Genomic DNA, 21,015 nt, shown 5'->3' on the forward strand with positions numbered 1-21,015 from the left:
AAGGGTCTCTCTTTTATTCCTGCACTTCCCTCCAAACTTAATGAGATTGTAATGGACATTAAGTACTTTGGCAGGAATGTACTACTTAAAAATATGTTTGGTAAGGACAATGACAGCAATGACGTCACTAACATTCTGAAGAAGCCAAGCACATTTGTCCCCCTCCCCCATCTAGCAGTAGAAATGTTCACCAGAGTCTGTGAGATGGAAGTATGTCAGCTTCAAAACAGTAGGAGTTGCAATGACTTTTATAACTTGAACACTGATGAAAAGAATGCTTTACAGGAACTATTACATAATGACAACATTGTGATAAAACCAGCAGATAAAGAGGGAGCTATTCTTGTTCTAGACAGGACTGATTACAAAAATAGAATGTTGAATATGCTGAGTGATAAGAAGACATACATGGAAATTTCTAAATGGGACGTGAACAAGCTGATCAATAAAATGAATGATACTCTCTATGATTTGTTAATGACCAGAGTAATAATACAAGAGTTATATGATTATTTGATGGTACCACATCCACTGACCCTGATTAGGACAGACATAATCCACTAATGAGTCCCAACGTTTCTAGAAGAGGTTGTATAACAGAGCCACCATCTATTTTTGTAGAACAGAATTTAAAATCAGCACTCCTTAGAGCCACAACTGTATTGAAGGACACCACCAGATTTTACAGAAGCAATTTCACTGTTTTCAATCCTTGAATGACAAAACCAATCTGATGATGGTAATAATGGACATCAAAAGTCTTTTTACGGTCATTCCGAATGACTTTGGTATTGAGGCCGTATGGCAGTTTCTAAAGCAAGGGAACATCTTTGATATTAATACCATTTCACAGATTTGTATGTTACTGGATGTTACTCTAGAGAACAACATTTTCATCTATGGGAATGAACATTATTGGCAGAAATGGGGGGTAGTGATGGGCACTTCATGTGCTAACAGTTACTCCAACATTGTTATGGCCCAATGGGAGACTGACTACATCCTTAGTAATCTAAATACATGGAAGACATATATAGCCTACTACAAGAGATTTGTGGATGATATATTCCTCGTATGGACAGGGAATGATCAACAATTCTCTGATTTTATTGAATTCCTTGGCAATACCACATCCTTCCTTGACTTTAAAGTCCGTAGTTCTAGAGATAAGATATAATTTCTAGATGTTACACTATAGTATGGAATGGATGGCACTCTAAATACTCAAATACATGGAAAGATTGCTGAAAAAATCATTTATTGCATAGGAGTAGCATGTACCATACACATGTTTATCAACATGTCATTAAAGGTCAGCTTTTACAACATCCAGACTTTGTCCCAATGAGGACACATACAAGAAAGAGATGGATCCCTTGATACAATGTTTCCACAAATGTGGATATAAAAAGAGGGAAATCCAGAAAGGAGTCCTGGATAGCAAGTGTCTAAGAAACATGAGAGGTCAGCCTTATTTCTGGATGGAGAGACACACAAGGAAGATAAACCAAATCCCAGAGAAAAAAGTGAAACTGGGGGGCTAAAGTGCTTGCTTATGTTCAGTAATGAAGCCCATAGAAGTGCCCTGTGCAATGCCAGGGCACCTCTATGGTACTAGGCTTGTAACGGCCCCAGGGCCATTAGCCTAGTACACACCTATGAACCTATGAACCTATGACATTCAACAGGTATGTGAGGTTATCAGGAGGAATTGAAAGATCCTTATAGCTGATGATAACATTAGATGTATAGTTGACACAAACCTAGATTCTGCTTCAAGAATAAGAAGAACTTAAAAAGGTTATTGTGACATGATAAACACAGATCTGGAGTGAGACAAATTACTTCTAGATGTAGTACATTTCCTTGTAGAAAATGCAGAACTTGCGGCTTCATAAATTCCAGCAATCTATTCAAGCATCTTATTATCTTAAAAACTTGGCTCAGAGTGTATGCGGATTGTAACACTAAAATGTTATATATGTTGCCACCTGCTGTCTGTGTATTGGATTTTATGTTGGCAAGATCAGACCCTTTAAGGAACAAATTTTGCCTCACTTGAGTGACATCAGATTACACAACAAAAAAAGTCCTCTTTCTCAACATATTGCCAAATACCCTGATCACAAGTTTTCTTTCATGGCCTTAGAAGTTATTGAAGAAAGTTTGAGAGGAGGTGATCTATTCAACAGAACAAAAATTATTCAGACTGGATTGATTGCTGATTTACAGACTGACAATTTGTCAGGCTTGAATGAGGTGGTCCTTTTAAAGCCTTTGCTCAAGGGGTGGAGACTTATGAAGTGACTGTGAGATTGACATATCATTACCTTTTAAAACCAGAAATTCTGCTAACAAAACAAGATTTGAAGAACGCAACTGCCGGAAGTGCTTATCCACATTTATTTAGTTTTAGGTAAAGTTTTACCCTGAGTTTCACAGATTTAGAGATTTTATTGTTTAAGTCTATTAAACTAGCTTTTAAACTCCAGTGTGAGTGCACAGCTTTTCTGTGTTCACACACAACTTTACTCAAAATAGTGAAGATAGTAATAATAATAAAACATTATTGGGATTTGGGATCTTTAGAAAAGGGTAGGAGAAAAATACAAAGGAAAAAATGGGAAGTATAGGATCAATGGGTCTACTTCAGAAGAACGAGATTCCACTTACCTGAATCAATAAATATCAAGAGAACTTCACCAAAACCACAAATAATGAACACTTGGAACACTGATTAGAAACTCTGGGTAAGTAACTACGTGTCTGGCACCACAGAAACATCAAACAGAAGCAAATTAAATTCACCCATTTAGGGTCATGGGGGGGACACAACCCCCACACCCCCTTAACTATATATACCAACTTCAAGATCACACTACAGTGGGGAAAAGGGCAAAGTTGAACATGGTGGCCAAGTGCTTCTTTTCCCATGGTAACTTTCCAGTCTTCTGAGTGTTCATTTATTTGTGGTTTCGGTGAAGTCATCTCGACATTTAGTGATTCAGGTAAGTGGAATTTCATTCTTTTGAAACAGACTTGGGATCAATACACAGAGAGGAGGACTGAGGTTTAAAAGAAGGTAGGAATCGAATGAACTATGTAATGGTTGACTGACAATGACTGGATATAAGTGATGTATAATGTTTGCGGGAACAGTTGTTTCAGCATGGTTTGTGATGTATTATGTTTGCAGCTGAGATTGTGTTGGTATGGTTTATTTTTATTTGCATAAATGTAAGATTGCCTATGTCATGCATGATAATTTAATAAAGATGTTCCTTCTTTAAAAGAAAAAAGATAAAGCCCCTAGGCAATACCCCTATGTTTTAGTAGTAAACTATGATTACCAAGTTGGTATACTAGCAAGCTCAATCTCAAACAATAAAGAAGAGAGGGAGTCACACTTTGGTTTGCAAGATTTTCTTCAAAGAAAATGTATTATTCCAGCCAGCCTAAAGAAAAGGCATCAAATAAATCTTGCACCTACATAATTTTCGTAATGACAAGGTAAGGGATTTATGAAATCCAGTTTAATTATATGCATAGATCATTTACAATGAATCATAAAGTGATGATGCCAGTGATCTAACTTAATAGCTTCACTATGATCTATAGTCATTTATGTGGAATTTATGAAAGTATGCAACTACATCTTGCAAAAGTGTACCATATACATGCAATGCTTGAACTCAGACAATGCCAGTCTCATCTAAAGGCCTCCAATAGCATCACAGCCTCAGATCATGTTTTATCCTAGGCCATAAACTGTGGCATGATCTACTTCCTAATATTGGAACTTCTAAAGTGTTCAATAATTTAGGGCCAGTTTGTTATCATAATTCACTGATAGAGCTGGATGCTCGTTTCCATTACATCGTTAAATATCTCTCTCCACAACTATTTTATCAGTCTAGGCTAGCTGTACACAGTGTTCCTGCTACACATAAGATGCAAGCCTGTTAGCATCCAGTGGCACTTAGGACTCTTTACACAAGTTATAAAAAATCCCATATGTGAATACTTTGAAATACCATAAACAGTGTATTCTATTGACTTGCAAAAGCCCTCCCTAGCATCCTTTGTTTGATAGTCAACCTTTGTTACTCAATATAATATTCCTTAATAAATATTGATATTATTTCTCATACCTTGCTGAATTTATACTAGGAGTATTTCATTCACTGATACTCACTCTGCTGAAATGTGGTATGAATTGCTTTGTTTCGATTGTTTATAGATTTGGGCTAAAGTCCCAGTTTTCCTGAACTACAGTACTTCAACATTGTACTTCTTTTTTGCATAAATTGTGAGATCATGGACTTATATATAAATATGATTATGTCATGAAAAGTAGAAAACTTGAAAGTGAGAATAAGAAATGGTAGAAGAAAAAAAGAGACAATTGTAAAATAACGAATGGCTTGGAAGAGTGAATCATAAAACACTGAATAATTCTTTTCCACTAAAAAGCCCTACATCAGTAAATCATAGCTACAAAACTGAGATCAAGAGTGGTATTGATATTTATATTGTTAGAGAAAAGGTTTTTAATGATGTAATCTGTAGGGTTAGGAGATCAGTTAGGGTTATGGTTAGTGTTATGACACACACACACACACACACACACACACACACACACACACACACACACACACACACACACACACACACACACACACGTAAGGTGGACAGGGAGGCTTTGCCTAACTTTATCCCTACTCCTAACCCAAACACTGCACATTATGTTACAAAAAAGGCCTTTCCTTAACAGTACCACTACACAAGACAAAAGGACAGAGAATACAGACAACACAAAGCATGCACATTATTCATTCTATCCCCCTACTTAACCCTTGCTCTACCCTAACCCACAAACCCTTGTGTGTTCACGACAACTGCTTTAACACAGTCTTGCACATTTTCACAAGCACCACTTTTTTATTCAAACATTTATTTTCCTGTAAACTCCTGCTTGTCTACACTAGGAAACATCAATGCACCAAATGTTCAATGTCAAATAAATGAAAAAATGACCAAACATTATACTGACCACAAGAAACAGTGATATACGAAATATCACCAAAGTAAAACAAAGAAAAAAAAAACAACAAAATAATCAAACTGAGTGTTTTTGTAGGGAGGAAGCACCTCCTGCACCATCCAGACTTAGATGCACACACACACACACACACACACACACACACACACACACACACACACACACACACACACACACACGTGTGTGTATATGTGTGTGTGTGCATATATGCATATCTACCACCTGTACGGTTGTCCAATCATGAACAAAGACAAATTCTCTAAAAAAGAAAATCACTGGCTGCACACAATCAGAAATGTCATGGCACACTACCCAAAAGCCAAACAACAACGTTTCACTCATGCCACCCTCACAATTGTTTATTTATTTATTTTTTATACTGTAGGCCAAGTTTAACTGTCTTTCCATTGTTATTTTAGTATCCTGATTATGGCCTAGCTTTTGTCAACTGCCCATTCTATAGCTATTGAGACTGTCCCTAACTACAGCAAAAGCATGTGTCCAATGACATTAGACTACTTTTATATCTCTATATGGTGCCAAATGAATGCTAATGACTAGGACCTCTAAAAATATCAGGGGAGGTGAGGAGAGATTTTCTTTTCTTCTACTGAATTCCAAAAAGTAGCTGTGGAGTTCTGTCAGTTCAATTTGACTACAGCTTGCACTCATCTCTGTATTAAAGTAAACCTGCATGGCATACAGTAGCAGAGTTTAGTCCATATCCCAGATGTTGCTTTCATTCACGTTTCCAGAATTAGCTCATATCCTTCACCATTGACAGATGCCTTGGCCTCTAGCCATACAACTGCAATCTTCTCCACTGACAGCCATGCTGGAGACTGATTATTGAACCTAAATTGCTGGTACAATGAAAATAAAAATGATAAACACCTCAAAACCATAATAATAGGTACAGGTAGTTTAATAGTGACTGGATATTCTTATACCTCCAAATAAGTGAACTAAACTCACCTAATCACATCTTTAAATGATATCACAATTATGCAATAAATATGTTTTGTGCTAGAAAACATGACAAGAGAAATATGCTAATAAATATCAGTCTTGGTAATATACGTGCAAGTGAGCAGGTAACACCTTTTATCCAAATAGCAGAAAAAAGGCAGATACTTCACTATATTCAGAAAAAAAAGGGTCCAACAAATACCAGCCAATATTGAATACAATGCATGCAATTTTTAGAATCATTAAATTAGTACAAAATGCACAGAAAAGACAGTTAAAGTCAAAGTTTAATTTACATCTTTATACCTCCACATATACAGCAAGATCTATTGTATATACTTTCCAAGGGATTCAGAAAAAAAACTGCTTGTGTTAAGGGCTGTGGTAAAAAGACCCTTCTTCTGCAATGCAGTACTTTGCAACACATTAGCTGCAAAGATGAAAACATCTTTTTTTTAGCTAGTTTGCATGTCTGTGAATTGCTGGTAAATAAAGTAAGTGTAGATCAGCATTTTCCTGTTGTAGTTAACCGTGACAGTGGCCAAATGTTAGCACAGACCCTCCCCATTCACTCTCCCACACCCAACTCACACATTCAAATACACATACATCCTATAACCCATACCTGCCCCTTTGTTGAGCCAGTCTCCTCAATGCCCATGTAAATTATGGATAATTACAGTCAATCATTAATGTCAGACAAAGTTTCACACCATGTTTTTCAGTAAATCAATGGTTGCACCTCATCATATACTAGCAACTAAGATTGTGGGTGGAATAAGTAACTTCTATCCCTGATTTTGTCTCCCCTGTAGTAATGGATTTGTTCTGATTTCTTGCACTACAAGGTTGTGAGATATGCCAAATATTCCATGGCCCTTTCTTTGAAAATTCACAAACTGCTGCAGGCATTGAATAATGACTGAGATCCTTAACATATGTTAAAAAAAACCCTATTACACTAACTTCTCAGTTAGTGCAGTTAGTTAATGTTAAAGTAGCATATAGCAAGGGTGTAGGGTTTAAAGTCTGCCCCCATCATTGCACGTTATATCTATCTTAATGTTATTATTATTATTATTATTATTAATAATATTTTTTACATTAGATCCCTGGTGTCTAGTAGTGGCATAGATGACTAACACCCTCTCTGGGCATTGGGAGGATTTTGTTGTGTCTTTCGGCTTTTCCCAGTTAGGGGTCGCCACAGCGGAACTCCGGTCCGCTAATGATTTGCAGTAGATTTTTATGTGCCGAGTTGCCAGCTCTGACGCACAACCTTCAAAGAAGGTACGCCCATTCACGCATGTCTCCACGCAGAAGACTCTCTAGCTGAGAATCAAACCAGACAGCGTCTTACTGTCAGGTGACAACACTACCGCAGCACCACCACCGCAGTTCCGTTGGGAGGATACAGGCTTGAAATTCCTTTTAGTGCCCTTAAGCTATGCTACTTACAGTATCCCTGCTCCTCAGGGCATTAACACACCGTAGTGACCTTAGGTTATCATTGGTGGTAAATGGTTCCCGGCTCCATTTTTTATTTTTATTTTGCACTTCATTGGCTATAGAGTATCCCTAGTTCCTAGTGTCTAGTGTTGCCACCCCCCCCCCCCAAAACCATGTTAACATGTAACTGCCTTTATGGCACATAATTATAGTGTAATACCTGGTGGCAAGTGTTCTTCCCCATCTCAAATCAACAATCCTATCCCTGGTGTCTAGTGTTCACCCTGTCCCACAAAAAACAGTGATATCCCTGGTTCTAGAGTTTTCCCAACCCACATCAACAGGCATATCTGTGGTAGCAAGTGTTCCCCCACAGCCCAATGTGAAGGCTTTGCTTATTAGTCTCAGCACCACCCCTCCATGTGCGCACACACACATACACACACACACGCACACACACACACACACACACACACACACACACACACACACACACACACACACACACACACACACACACTTAACCTACCCCCTCACTATCCCCTCTACTTCTACTGTCCAGGCTAACACACACTCACACATACAGTAACATATGCAGTCCCTCACATAAGAACACACTGGCACACCCCCTAATACTACCTGATGACTAAGATCCTCAGCCCTTACCTCTACAGAGATGGATGAACACAGGATCTTGGTCGTATAAATTTTTTACTGCGGCGAGGTTCCAGGATGCCTTATTTAGCACAGCTGCAGGGACAGCCCACTGCGATACCGCATGTCTTTGTCTTGCAGCACCGCAGTAGCACTGTTAAGTTAATGTAAGTGGTATAAAGCTCACAGTAGCTTTTCTGAGTCTTGAGTTGAGTTCTTGTGCATTCCACTTTTTGTCTCTGTGACAAGACTTTTCTTCCTTTTTTCACTGTTTTGCTTTTCCTTAATACTACTGATTGCAGCTGCCACAAAAACTTTAAATCAAGCCCTATCAGTGCGTAAATCTGATTTTGAAATTAGAACTCAGCTTCTGCTCTGACTGCATTTTGCAGCCAATCTCAATCTTTCTTCCCAACAAATTTCACTGCTGTTTGTGAATTTTTGGCTATGTACTCATACTAAATTTTCAAAATTTAGTTTGCCTGAATAAAGACAAATTCACAGATGTCAGACTCAATGATACTATCAGTGAAAGTTTGCAAAATTTTATAAAACGTCAAGCAATTTTTCTGAAAGAGGCACAGTCCTTCCCAGAGGGCTCCACATATTCTGTCGTAAGAGGATATTCTTCTGAAAATCAAACAGTTTAATTAAATGGGCGAAGAAAATTCAGCTTTGAGAATTCATTTATTTATTCTTTTAATTCTGTTACCAGTAAATTTGTTTTCAAGCAGTCATTACATTCTCAGATTAGTTATTTTTCTTGGTCATTTCTTTTTGGTACATGATGATGTCAAGCATATCACTTCTATCATTGAATTCAGACACAAGATTCATATGCTGCAAGGTCCCTAACATTATTAAATGTGATTAAAATAACACAGAGCAATAAGCAAGTAGTTAGGGTATTTCATTATGTAAATGAAACAGGAGTGAAATGCCAAACTTGTAGAAATTATATCTACTTGGTGCACGGAATATATAGGAGTCAGATGGCAAGTGAGAACTAGGTCATAGTACACAATACACAGAGCTAGACTGTACACACAACTGAATGGCAACAGTAATCAGATATGCAAATGAATAGCAGCTACTGTAGGAAACATATTGCTAAATATGTTATTGCAGTTATACTAGACACTGTATGTGAACTGCCAACATTGTTTAGTAGGTATGCATGCATTACCACTCCAACAGAGCCAACAGCAACTTTATTATCAGTGTGACTCTTTCAAGCGGCCCATATCACATTACCATAACTGACCATAAGTGGTATGTCATCAACCCTGTACAGTCCAGCTGCCCAAAATAAGTTTACTACCAAGATGACATGTGTGGCACTATGTGATACCATGACAGCACTGACAATAGAAATGCTCTATAAACATTGACGTGCTACTACATTTCCCATTATATAGCCAGGAGCCAGCTTAGGTCAACTGCTGCCCTAGGCAAAAGTGTTCCACGGCAATGCCCTCCCCTCCACACCACCCAGTGCCTCCATCCTGGTCTACTTACACCAAATAAATACTGGAAAAGCGGCCCTGCTACACCTGCACTATAGATGGTCGCCTATTTGGCCTATTACTAAGTTCAGCTATGTATATATCACAAAAGCAACATGATAATGTTCTGTTACATTCAGTGGCTCTTGCAATATGCAAGCATTATGCTAGTGGTCCACATAACACTAGTAGGTAAAGTGAGAAATAGTACTCATGCCACTGTAAATACAACACAGATAGCAAAGCCACATAATGAAGATGTATACATGATACTGTCAGCATTGCTAAGCAGTTTTGGCAGAAGGAATACAGTGTAGCTGATCAGCTTAATGACGCCATTACCCAAAACATAGCCATCTTAACCTATTACTATTGCGTGATATAATCTATTACAGCCACATACATGATATGTACACAGATTCTGTATAAGATAAAAAGGTGCTTTGTATATTCTACACTATGCTCATTGGGATTCATAGCCCAATTATTCGGCAGTAATGCCTTATGACTTAGTTTCAGAATAATACAGTCTGGAGATGTCATCTATGGCTTATTGATAATAATTACATTCTAAATGGAGTTGGTGCATGAGTAGCAAGGGTACATTATGGCCTGGTGATTCATAAACTGTTCCAAATATGAATGCAAAAACATGTGCAGACATATAATATTAGGTCATAGCACTAGTATATGAATTTTACTCCTGCACCCACCTGCTTTATTATTGTGCTCTTTAGTATTTAAGTACTTTCATCTTAACTTCGGTGCCAGTCTGTTACTTGTGTTACTCTCCATAAAATCACATCATCAACAGCCATACACTTTATATCCAGCATTATATTCTTTTTTTCCCGGCCCTATCTTTTATAAAAGCTTTTCTTCTACTACAGCAGGAATGCACTTTGACAGCATTAATATATCATAGGCTGCCATTTTCCATATAATAATTATGAGTATATTCTTCACTGCCATTGTTTTAGTCATGCGAATAAATAGAAAGGCAAAACAATCAATATTTAATTAGAGCTACCAGCAATGATTAAGGAAGAGAGAGAATGAGAAAAAAAAGAAAAAAGACTAAGAAAATGGAAGCAATATGAATGTGGAGGAGGGAGCAAAGATTTACTACAATGACATATTTACAAAAACAGTTCCTGCCAAATATTCCAAATTACATTCATTCTGTGTCTTTACCTTTTGTATGACTATGACCATACATATGACAAGTACTAATACTAATTTGCCTGTTATAATCTTATTTTTGACTGGATCATCTGTGAATCTGCATCTGATATTTAGCACTTTGTTTCATGGGTTCCACACACTGAGCGATGAAATCTGTTTAGTTTTTGTTTTCTAATAATGTATGTAATAAGAATGTTCCCATCTGCTCATGATTATCATATATGTATTACACATTACTGATGTTAACAGTACTTTTATTGGATGCAAGCACTGTATTAATTTATTGGAGTTGTACTTATGTTATCGTATACAGGAAATAAAAAAATAATCATTGCAATCATCTAATTAATTAATTTATTAGAAATATAGTTATGTTAAAATATTCAGGAAATAAAAAAGTCATTGCAGACTACAGGTTCTTTATTCTACTTTAACAGCTCAAAGAAATATTGACAGCTCAATACAAGTTTCACAATTTTTCAACAAGTATCATAGGGCAGTTTTGTTACACAATTGAATGCATACTTCTCAGTTGTCCATAATTTTGCAGAATGTCCAGATTATTGTTGACAACCTTGGTCTATTCTTTGTAAAGTTTGTATTGTCTGGCTAATCACTGAGTTTTGCTGTCCCTAAGTAATGACAGATATTTGAGTTCCAAACTTCATGTTCTTCAGAAAATGCACGCTAATGCAAGACCTGTTATTCTAGCAACTTTCAAAGTTTATAAAAGTATTGCTTAAAATCTGTCCCTAATCCTTTGTACCCCATTATTTTTATTTTTCCCTGATTTTTGAGCTAAGAGTTTGAGAGATATATTGGAATTTATTGTGTTGCTGTACATTACATCATGCCGTAAGTGTTAGACAAATCTTTGTTTCTCACTTTTTTGTATTCCGGTCCCCTAGTGTTAAAGTATTATCAAGAAAATGAGTCAAATATATTGTCTGTTCCACTTTGGATGAATTTGCTAACCACATGGAGGATATTATGTGAGAGGAACTGGAAATTTGTTTCAATCTCAGGATAGCCTTTGATATAATAATTATTAAAAGTAACTTTTGCATACAACATTGCATCTTAGATTCCTTCTACTGATTCAGCTCAGGGTTATCTTTTAAAAACTGTCAACAAATGATTCAGTATCCTGGCTTCCTGTCTTTTCATGGATCTGTCAAATACAGTCATGTTTCCAAAACTGTCTTTTATAGAACAATATAGGTATTGCCCAACACAAGTGCGATAAACCAGAAAGAAAACTAAATATCAAACAAGCTGACTAATATTAGCATAGTTAGAATATGCTAAGGAAGCATATGACCTAATAAATGAAAAATGCATCTTCAAAAATAGCTATCCCCTCTTCTATTTCTGGTATAATTATTGTAATAGTATTGTCTAGTAATATACTAACACAATGACTACACCTTAAATGGACAACATATGCAATACTGGATTAACTGTTTCATAAGGAAGCATATTAAGCAATTTGTCATTTTAGCTTAAGCTGTGTTTTGTAAACCCATTTTAAGCACTATAATGTTATACACAGTGGGTATTATTAAATAACACCTCATCTTCTAAATGATCTACATTCCACACTTCACTGGTTTGGTCCCTTTCATGTTCATAGGACATATATTTCCAAATATTAATAATCTCTTCATGCATATATTCTTACAGTGCACTTAAGGTGCCTGTTCACAAAAGCGCCAGTACAAATGAATCAAGCAGTAGTTATGGACAAATCAATAAAAACTTGTCTATACTCATTTAGTTTTCAGCTTGAAGTTTAAGCAAGTACACCAGATATGGGTTCAATGGTGGAGATGCAGCAAGAAAGTATCAAGATTGATATACTATTATATTAAAGTCATAGTACAACTGTCTGCCTTTGAGGTGGAGTGCTGCCGGCTGGCCCTTCTCTAATTAAACTGAACAGGTAAAAATAAACTCATAAGCTGCCACAGTTTGATTCTAATTGTGTTGTTAATATTGCTTTTCTGCCAACTACCAGTTTAAAAATATTTAATTTAAATCTAGACTATAATTGAAAAAGAAGCTGAGATATTAACCAGCTAATTTTAGCAGTAATAAAGTAATGAGATTATATAGTCAAGTTATATAATATTGATAACAGTGTTACACTTAAGTACAACAAAGTACATCTTATGGATCTAGAGTTATTCAAATTAAACACTGGTGTGATCACAGATATACTTCACTGCAAAGGAAAAGTCAGTTCCACCAGTTAGAAATACTAATGCTAAATCTCTGATTTTAGTACCAGATATACAGGATGGCTTTTTATTGGTCTGTTGCTGCAAGTAATGATGTCACCACTGATAAGTCCTTAATGAACCATTGACTGCGTCAGTTACTAAGCAACACCAATGTGCATCAGCTAGTATCACAGGCTACGCATTTAACACACTGGGAAAAGCCCAGACAACATGTATTGTATTTAGTATGCAATGCTTTTTATACAGTTGAAATTACATTGTTATCATCCCTAATGGGAAATGTTCTTTTCCATCAAGAGTTTGTTTATTTTAGATTTGGAACAAGGAACTTTTACTGTCGGGTTAATACAACTTAATCTTTAATAAATGCAGTAAGAGTGTGTGTGTGTGTGTGTGTGTGTATAAATATATATGTGTGTGTGTGTGTATGTGTGTGTGTGTGTGTGTGTGTGTGTGTGTGTGTCTGTGTGTCTCTGTCTGTCTACTCAGGGGGCTGGAAGCAGGTATTGATCCTTACAAAGCTAAGAGCAGCACAGTAGATGAGTGTTATCTATTTAATCACTGCCTTATTCCTCATGTTTTAGTTAATGTCCAGCTTTATGAGGGTTGCCAAATACACTATTAATTTAAGACAGTTATTTTTTGTTAAATATTCTACAATAATTACACATCAAGGATTGTTTTTATAGATACAATTCATGGATTAAAGTTCAACTATTTTGACGATGTGAAAAAAGTATAAATACACCTCTACTTTAGAATTTAGATGCAGCTATTAGTCTACAAAAACAAATATGTAGCAGTACTTCTTGATAAAAAACAGGGTTGCAGAAGTGCACAATTCAAAGTAAATCACTTTCTTGACTACTCACCTAAGAAAAAAAAATTGCCCGAGTCCACATAAACACTAGCATTACGTATTATCTTCCATGAGAAAAAGTGCAATGCTATAAGAAAATACATTTACATGTGCATGCCTAAATGGAAACAAACACCAGCTGTATCAACAATTATACATACTTATGTACATTTTTCTTATTTACATTTCTGTACCAAGTTTTTAACTATTAATGGTAAAACACATCTGATAGAGACAAATAACCTTGATAAGTGCTAAAGTTTTACAGCAGGAATCAGAAACAGTAATCACATTAACTTGTGCCAGTTCTTGATGACTGACCTGTTACAAGTGTGATGTTTCTATTTCAGAAGACAAAGAAAGGAAACACTGCATACTGAATATGACTTTGATTTTATACTGCAGTACTTCTGAGTGCCTTTTGTAAAAAAGTTTATTGGTAAAATATCTGTCTAATAACTTCAACTACCTTATGTTATACTTATCTTAACCTCTTCATTTCAGGAATATACCAGATCTCAAGGCATGCATTGTAATGCCTGACCTTGTTGTAGTTTCCTGCGCAAAAGTACACTCAGGCGTACATTTTAACTTTGAACCATTTGGAGGCATCCCCAGAGAGGTAGTTCCATTCTATTATCCAGTATCAATCTACGAGAACGATGCTTGAAATAGCTCTTTCAGATACTTTAAACAAACAGGACCGCATGCTGCTCTGTCAAATGTAAGCTTTGAAGTGCTCTGACCAGATGTAATAGAGCTGTAATAACAACTAAAATGGGCTTCTCATTATCTGCCATAGAAAAGGTTGAACGCTTTCAGTATTCTGATCATAACGTGGAAAGAATGCAGAGACAGTGAGGATGATCAGGTTGTAAATTAGAAAGATGTTCAATGACACTTTTTTTTGATTACAGCTTTATCTTGCTTTTAGCTCCAGGATGTTTTCAAGTGTTCATTTGAAGGATGTCTTCAAGACTAAGAAAACAAAGAAAAGATGCTCCACATCTGTAAGTTACCCCACACTGTTAGTGTTTTAAACATCAGTTTTATATACAGGTTAATGGACTTTGTCAGAGCACATGGAGAAGGCTGACAAATGATTATGTGGGGTTACAGATGAGAAAGAGTCACACCTGTGCTTTAAGAGCTACATTCTACACAGCTCTTCAATTATCTCTCAAACTGTTTCACATAAGATGTACCTGTCATGTAGGTGTTTTGTAAGGTAAGCTGTCCTTTACATTTCTAAAAGCCAAGTTCTTCCAAATCTTCTCTTCCATCACCTTCTTATGTTGTGAGAAATGCCAAAATCAGGTATCTGAGGCAGCAAAGCAGTAGGTTTCTCCACAAGTCTAGAAGAAAAACAGCATCCAGTTGTTAATGCACTTTCAGCGTGGTAAACAGGGGCAGTGCAAGTCCTTACTCCTTGCCCTGCTTTGCTGTCAAAAATAATATTGCAAACTTAGTCATTTTCAAGGTAAGTGCTGAGGCAGTATTTTAGAAGCAATAGCCTTAAGGAATGCTGATAGCACTAGAGAGACTATGTCTACGACAATGGTGGTACATCTGAAAAAAGTCATGCTTTTTTTTCAATCATCGTTTTAGCTGACTGCTTCAACACTGAATCTCATTCACAAAAAGGAGGGAAGAAGAAAATGTAAACATTAAAAAAATGTCAAAGGGAATAAAAAAAATCTATGTTATCTATTAATTCTCTGTCTGTAATGCTCCCTGGGACTAGTTATCAATAAACATTCTTAAATTAGACTACAGATTTGCAGTTCACACAAAACATAAAGCAGTGAAAGAGAGAGAGAGAGAGAGAATCAGTATTCTAGCAGTGTACGTGACATTCAACAAGGCAGACGGTACTAGAAGCTAGGTGGCAAAGCTCTGTAAGAATCGAAATAATTCTATTTCATTCCAAATATATTGTCAGTCTCACACATATACTGGCTTACTGTGGGAATAATCATTTTACTTGTTCTGTATTTACATTACAGGAATCAAAAAACAGTTCAGAGCATGGAGTGCTGTTTCTAGTCTGTACAAATAAGTGAATTAGCCTATGTGGCATAACATTTGCTGGATTTGTTAAACCATTTAACTATATTTTATTGATAGAGTATTTCTGTCATACAGATAACAGAGGTGTTGTACTTCTTAGTCTCATATGTGCCTTTCAGACAGTTTTCTTAGCTGCTTCATTAATCTTCCCCATGTATGTATGCACAAGCACCCACACACGTACGCATGGAGACACACGTAATCATGAAGGCAAGTATGAGAGGGTGGTCAAAGTCACTTACTGTTGCCCTTGAAAGCATCTGTCAGTTAAATTGCAGTGTTGTGACCAAAGTAGCTGTAACTAGGATACACAATTTGCATTAATGTTTGGTTTAAACTGATGTGGTGCAAACTGGCTGTTAAAAATGTGTGTCCTCTTCAACCTTGGCATCCTAAAACCTCAGTATTTCTAGTGACACAATCAACAGTCCTCTGAGAAAAGGCTGTAGCATTTTCCATGCTACGTCTAAAGCAGGCAAGAGGATGGACATATAGCTTAAATCTTACATTTTAAAATAATTTAATATTACTGTAATAACTAATATCATGCACCATATTCTTGGTAACATTTTTTTTTAATTTCCAAACATAATTGAACCTAAAATTAGTTCAACGCATATAGTTCCATAGTTTATAATCTCTCAGTTTCTCATATTTTGAATTATACACATAACCATACATGTATGTGCAGGTGTGTATGTCTGTGTGTGTGTGTGTGTGTGTGTGTGTGTGTGTGTGTGTGTGTGTGTGTGTGTGTGTGTGTGTATGTATATACATACATAATATATAATTTAATCTTTTGAAGCAAATGTTTTGGAAAAAAGACTAGAGACAGCTCTACAGAAATTAAATCTTTTAACTAGGACACAAGCTAGACCTTTTGTATCACCATTCTGTCTGGTCTACCATTTAGCTATTGAAGTAGAAGAGAACTAGCGAATGTTTTAAAGTATCTTCTCTGCCTCATACATGGGCAAGTTAGAAAAGAGACATTGAAAATACATACTCCTCCACTCAAGACAATACATAAAGTAAGCAAAAAAGGGACAACTACTCTCTCAAGATACTCTGCAATCTAAAGCTGATGTTGCAGATCAGCAAGAATGATAATCTGCAGGGTCTAGGTTCTAGTCCTAGTACTAACGTACTTCTTTAGTAGAATATATCACTTCAAATAGGCCATGGTTTAGAGAGTGCACTATGTTTTCTTTTCCTTTTTGCATCTGGTTAGTTAATGTACCTTGCTGATGAAGATGAAGGATGTATTTCTACATTTAGTTCTTCATACATGTCACAGTGACAATCAGCTGGAAGACCAGCTCACCTTCCTGGTAAAAACAAATAGTAAAAATAAAATAAATCAAATAAACAGATAATATCTGTGTGTACCACACAAGTATGAGAGAGAGATGATGCTTCCAAACTCTTATCTGCTCTTATCTGCTTCAGCAGCTTACAGGCATTGCAGGCAGACTGGCAAATTCAGAGATCCTAGGTTTGCATCCCAACTAAACCGTGTTTTTCCTTAGCACTGTTCTTCAGGACTTAAACAAGGGACTTTAGCTCCAAAACTTCTAATTAATATAACAGTGAGCTGCATTTCAGACAGTGGCCAGGATTCACTAATCCTCCGTGTAAGACTAAATAAGTCTTACACGGAAACTGCAGCCTAAGAGGAAGACGTCAGCGCACCATGCATATTCATGAGGGCATGCTGACTCAACTCTAAGGCTAACACGGAGCGTTAATGAGTGCAGGGGGCGTGTCGGACTGCCGAGCAGTCCCAAAATCCACGCCCCTGCAAGTCACTCAATCAGCAAATGTCAACTGACATGAGTGAGTCCACTCAAATGTGTACATACCCAACACTGCACTTCCCCACATTCTAAACATCTGTACAATTATAAAATGTAAAACTTTTATTTTTTATTTTTATTATTCCCAAAATAGCTGCCCGTATTTGCGCGTTTGCCCATTGCTTAGCTACATTTAGCAGTTTAGAGATCGAAGAGGATAATAAGAAACTTATATGCAAATTAAGCCAAATAGCAATAGCATACTGTTAGAGCCTTCGCACAAAGAGGAGGCATTCCCAGTTTGAGTCCCACCACTCCCCTTTCTATTTTCTGTAGGAAATCTGTATAGAAAAATAATTCCTGACATTCATCTTTTAAATTTTAGTAGAAAGCATTGAAATGGCCTATGTAGTAGTGAATGATATTTTATATATATATATATATATATATATATATATATATATATATATATATATATTTATAAGAAGGTGAAATGGTTATGCATACTGATGAATGCATAAGTAACATATTTTAAGCAATGTGAAGCACTGCTAAGCAAAGTTTACCAGTATTAGGCACATTTAAGTATAATTGCTCATAGCTTAGCACTGCTTTAACTAGCACAATGGCTTTGCGCGGAGCTGCACATCGCACCAACTAGCGAAAACAAAACATTTGTGTGCGTAGCAGCACCGCACTAACTAGCGCAATGTCGGGCAACGTTGGGCAACGTAGAGCACCATAGAGCAACATTGGGCAAAGTTGGCTAAACACAACCACACCTCCTAGCCGGTCTGGCCAGTAGTAAAATAAAAAGCAATGACAGGCCTCGAACCCAGGATACTGTGCACCATAATCACAGTACTGAACCACTAAGCCATGACAGCTTTTGATATGCATGCACTTTCAACACACACATACATATTAATGAAAGTTTACCCAGTGCTAAGCAGGTGTACTTTCAGTTGAGATTTTCAAAACTGGCCAATCACAAATAAGTGCGGGAAATGAGGCATATTTAAGCCCCATAGGTGGGAATACTTGCCATAACTGGTTGTAGCACCCATCTGCAGGCAGCATGGCTGGTGTTTGAGTGGGTTCTTGCTTTCGAGCGCAACGGTGGGGCATTGAGGAGTCAAAAGTGATGGTTTGGCTCCTTGTCCATAATCATGATGACTGACTCCTGCAGGGCCAGTTCCAGGGCATTGAATACAAAGCAGAAGCCTGGAATCATCTAGCACATGATCTCACAAGTGCCACAGGTGTCCCTCAGACTGGTGAGTAGGACAGACACCACTACTCAGACCTGAAGAGACGCAAAGAGGACCAACTGAACCAGTGGATACAGCAGGCCAGTGGGATGGAAAAAGCCCCACTACTGAGTAGGTAGCCATGGAATGAAGTATGTAGGAATTGCTATTGTAGTCTATATTATGGATAGGTATATGTCTCAATATCACTTCATTTACTTCACAGCTGCAGGTGTCCATGCTGCGAATCAGCAAGCCTATGCAGATAGTCTGCTAAGGCTGCACCACCAGGCAGGTTAGTAATTATTCTGCATGTATTGTTATATAAAATAAGTGAGAGAGCATGAAAAAGAGTGTTGTAACCCATTAATAAAAGTATAATACGTCTTGAATAAGTCTTCTGCATGCACTGTAATATCAAATAAATGAGAGAGCCTCTAGAAAAGTGTGTAATGTAATTAATAAATGTATAATTCCTGGAGTGTGTCCATGTCACTTTCTTCGATATGTTGTTGTACTCTTGCATTATAGAAATAGTACTGTTATATTAAGCGCTGTCAGCCCACACTTGGGTAAGCCCATATAAAGTGGATGAAGGGAGTGCCAGTAGCTGCTAAGCATATATACAGTTGTCAACTGTTGTTTAATGGCTGGCATGTCTAGGTTAATCTGGCACATGAGTAGCTTGTTATTGTGTTCCCCAGAAATGTCAGTGTGCTAGAAATGCAGGGGCTGTTAAAATATAATTTATAATGTCACTTGAACACATCCAGATATGTAGATATATAAATATAAATAAAATATATAAATACATAGCAGTAACATCTGCATCCTGGACAGTCTGTATGTCAGATACAGGTCAGGTATATAAAGAACTAGCAAAACCCATTTCACAATTTAACAGACATTGCCTAGTGTAATAATACATGTAGGGGATATATAACGGCAGTCAATAGGAATGTAGTGTAAACTATAAGTACATACAAGTTGTTAATGGAGGTATCTTTTTACACCCTACTGTATGTGCATAAACAATGCAATTCCACACGTCAATAGGTATGTCTAATCTCAAAACATCTGTGGGGACATATGTCCTATTGGTTTATAAATATCTGCATTTACTTTGATGCATGTGCCCTGTTCAGATACCACAATCTTGGTGGCCTGTTGCCACCAATTAATCCTGCATGCTGTTGGAATGTCCACTGTTGTTCTATATATATATGCATGTGTTATGCTTGCTGTTCAATTGTTGGAACTCTGGTGTGTTGGGTTAATGGGAATACTACTGCATGCTATTGCAACTAATTTGGAATTCTGTTGGCTAACAACCCATATTGTCATTAAATCCCCCTAAACATAGAACATATGGGAAGGCCGGTCCCAGCGGACCCACCTGTCCCACCTAAGCTGGTGATGGCACCTGGCACCAGCAGGTCCGTTGCTCAGCCCGGGACCTCCTCCTCTGTTGGCCCTGTACCACCTTCAGGTGGAAGCGCTGCAGGGGATGGGACTCGTCCCCCTCATGCAAGCATGGCCAGAGGAGGGCCACCTATCACCCTCTGAACGGTCCGGGCTGTGGTGCATAGGGAAATCGAGCGTTCAGTCACTGATTCTGTACGCCACCTTGAGGCACATGTGGCTCGACTCAAGGGTGAGCCTGCCCCTTCTACGCAGCCCCCAGCACAGCCACCCTCTGGGCTGTGAAGGTGCAGTGGTGACTGCCCATGGGTGGGGATCTCAGTTCCACTGTTGCCATCTGTGGGCTCATGGGCTTGCGATTTCCAAACATCCTTCCCCGTCAATGGTGTTCACCCACCACATGTGTCATATTCCACCCCTGTATGCATCTTGTTTGTCTTGTCTGTTTACCTCCCCAACCTACCTCCCCAAATATACCCACTTCCCCTACCCCACATTCCACTCTCACCTGAACAAAAAAAAGGGAAATCTGCTCCCAAAAAAAAATTAAG

General features: G+C 37.4%; 1 protein-coding gene across 2 annotated transcripts in view; it reads right to left on the reverse strand.

The window, feature by feature from the left end:
- Positions 1 to 15,711, reverse strand: part of KCNMB2 (potassium calcium-activated channel subfamily M regulatory beta subunit 2) — a 1,871,591-nt gene extending 1,855,880 nt beyond the window's left edge. Inside the window, exon 1 of one of the 2 annotated variants that reach the window (XM_044070129.1) lies at positions 14,471 to 15,711. The gene's annotated coding sequence lies outside the window, so the exon portion shown is untranslated. Of the gene's footprint in view, positions 1 to 14,395 lie in introns of both variants that reach the window. The other variant, XM_044070130.1, reaches the window with a different exon arrangement.
- Between the last annotated feature and the right edge of the window lie 5,304 nt (positions 15,712 to 21,015).

Source organism: Protopterus annectens, chromosome 4.part1, assembly GCF_019279795.1.
Source record: "Protopterus annectens isolate FY-2018-M chromosome 4.part1, PAN1.0, whole genome shotgun sequence".
Taxonomy (NCBI): Eukaryota; Metazoa; Chordata; order Ceratodontiformes; family Protopteridae; genus Protopterus; species Protopterus annectens.